This window comes from Loa loa (assembly GCF_000183805.2).
Source record: "Loa loa unplaced genomic scaffold supercont3.532, whole genome shotgun sequence".
NCBI classification, from domain to species: Eukaryota; Metazoa; Nematoda; class Chromadorea; order Rhabditida; family Onchocercidae; genus Loa; species Loa loa.
The window spans coordinates 21,443-24,519 of record NW_018108712.1 but is presented as its reverse complement, the minus strand read 5'-3'; positions in this window follow the sequence as shown (position 1 = coordinate 24,519).

Here is a 3,077-nt window from a genome sequence, read left to right as displayed (position 1 = left end):
AAATTAAATTAAACTTATAAAATAGTAAAAGCCTAAATTTTTTTTTATCTTATCAATAATTACGTTTAATATCATATGAATCTAATTAAGTTATTCTAATTTTCAGAAAATTTGAATATAATACTTCAGCAGATTTATCCTGAATTATTTTAAACTTAAATTTATATGAACAAATTTCAATTGATGGATGTCGAAAATGGTTATAGGACCACCGTAGTTGTTGTCTTATTTGTTGCATTTCTGAATTGGGGCGGTAGGCAACCATATGATATAATAGCCGAACGCTCCGTTGTCAATCGTTGTGCCTCATTACACTTGATTTATTCGTTGTCCATTATGTGACGCAATAAATTTTGGTTAGCTGTCTTACAAGCAAGCGCAGTTATCATCATCTATTATTAAAAATATTTCTTACTGTAACTAATTTTATTTTAACTCTTTTTTTTCTCCCCGCCCCCCCCCCTTCCCGCTTTTATCCAGCCATTCACTAGATAATAATTTGTTTTATGTTTTTTTTTCTTTTCAGTTCAAATTATTTATAAATAGGTTTTTTGTTTTTTGTTTTTGTTTTTGTTTTTTTTTTAGAGTATTTTCCGGTTAGTGATAATAAAATATGACAGAAATGAAATATTTAAAATTCTTAAAGTTTCAAATTTATAACATTTAATTGTTAAAAATATCTTTTTTTTTTCTAAATCTTGAATCATTCATCTAATTAACAGTTAATTAATTTTTTTTTTGTTAAGATATTTTGATAAAATGATCAAATGATAGCATTACATTTACGGGATAATTAATTTATTTGTTAAGAAGCTATAAACTTGTATGTTAGCTATAGCTTTCTCAAGAAAATGCAAATAAATGGCATGTAAAAGCTTAACATCGATAAGTGTCGGCTAATAAAAAAGCCTTTTTTTTTTTTGCTTGGACCAAATTATTAAAATAAAAAAACGAAATTAAAGGATAAAAAAATGAAAATAACAAAAAAAAAACAAAAAAAAAGTAATCGTTTTCGGTTTAATTTTTTCAATCGAACTGATTACGGAATGAACAATGATTCGTTCCTTTTGAACTAATTTCATTCCTTAGCTTATTCTTTATTCTAATTTATGAAACAATTTTGGAAATCGATTTATTAATTCAAAGTTTCTTCACTCTTTTTCTTTAAATATTTTTAGTTCTTTGTAAATTGTAAAACATAGCAAATAAAAACTGATAATTAATAGGATAGAAATAGTGTTGATTAATTAGGAATATGATTAATTCCCGTATATTTAAGAGGACATATTAGATTGTCATTTCAACTCTTCCGTATTTATTATCGTTTATTCAAATTATTCCATAAATTGTTTGGCTATAAATTGTTTGATATGATGAAACGAAATGACTAAGAGAATAGGTGTGGAATTGAAGAGAATAAGGTGGAGAAATGATGAAAAGATCAGATGATTGTGTTTCACACAGTGATGGTGAGTGGCCTATGATATTACAGATCGTAAATCGCGATTAAGCGATAGGTCGTTGTACCTTTGCAAAATTTTATGGCTCTCGTTGCAGAACTATTAAAATTTGATTGTACCGAATTCAACAATCCACCAATCCGTAAAAATGTTGTTTTATTTTATTTTTTTTCTTTTTTTTTTTTTTTTTAGGAATTATTAAGGCTTCTTTATAAGAAGCTGCCGCCTATTCCTTTCCATTTATGGAGCATTCCTCCTATTTATCATTGTTCCTCTTCCAACATCATCATTATCATTATCATCCTCATCATCATCTTCAATCCTTTATCGCCTATCTCCTATCAATCCTTTTAACGATATCACGTCATTTAACATTTTCGCTGTAAATGATTAAACGCTTTTTTTAATTGCATTATTTCAAATTTCATAAGTTAAACATATTTTGCACCATCCTTTCTCTTCCATTTTATTTTCATCATTGAGATATTTTCCGGTTTGTTGGTGACTCCTTTATTGATGACATATTTAAAAGCTGTTTGTTTTTGGGTAACTTTACTCATTCCATTCACACTTTACCCTCTTTTCTCTTCCATTATTACTCTCCTCAATTCTTCATCTTTCTTATTTTCTTCCTCAAATTTTTTTCGAATAAATTTCATGTTATTGCATTTTGCACTACAATAAAGTTACGGTATCAATGACTGAAATATTTTACTTGAAAAATTCAGATGATCGATGGAATTTGAATTAATTAATGCAAGTCAGCTTAAATTCAATTCATTGCTATCAACTATCATGGTAACCGCGTGATACGCTATATAAATTATCAGTAAAATTTCAATATTAGCATCCTAGTATCCTATAGCTAACAAATTCATCGGAACTACAAGAATTGCCGGGTAAATTTAGAACATCGTGGATCACAATGATAATGTACGAATATGTTGGATATAGTTTCAGTTAAAAAGCCTCTTGAATCAATCTAACTTCAGTCTAACTATTCATTTTAAACTGCTTAAATTGTCGATGATTCAAATTACCGGATTTAAACTCAATACAATTTTACAGATTTTTCTTTTAGCTTACAAGAATATCGTCTGTTTATTCCAATTTTCCAACATTATATAACCTTTGCCATTCGTTAACATCTTTATAAAGTTAAATTTCATGAGAAAATCTGCAACTTTCATCAAACATTAATCTTTGGACGAGAATTAAGTGAATTCGAATAAATTTTAAATAGCTTTGCTTCTATTGCAATTTTTTTTTTTTAAATGCTTTAAAAACATTTTACTTTTATTTTTACTTTTACTTTTTACATTTTTTTTTACACTTTTACTTTTTACATTTTTTACAAAAACATTTTACTTTTACTTTTACTTTTACATTTTACTTTTCTTTCCTTTTTTTTTCATACTTGGAATCTTTTTTGTTAATGGGAGAAATACTCGAATAACTATTAAAAAGATGAATGAAAAAATAAAAGAAAAACCGTTGATTATTCCTGTTTTATTAAATAAAATGAACTTTTATTATCAATAAATCAGCTCTGTAAACATTTAATCAGTTCAAATTCGATTATTATTTTAAATATATTCATGAATCACATATCTATGG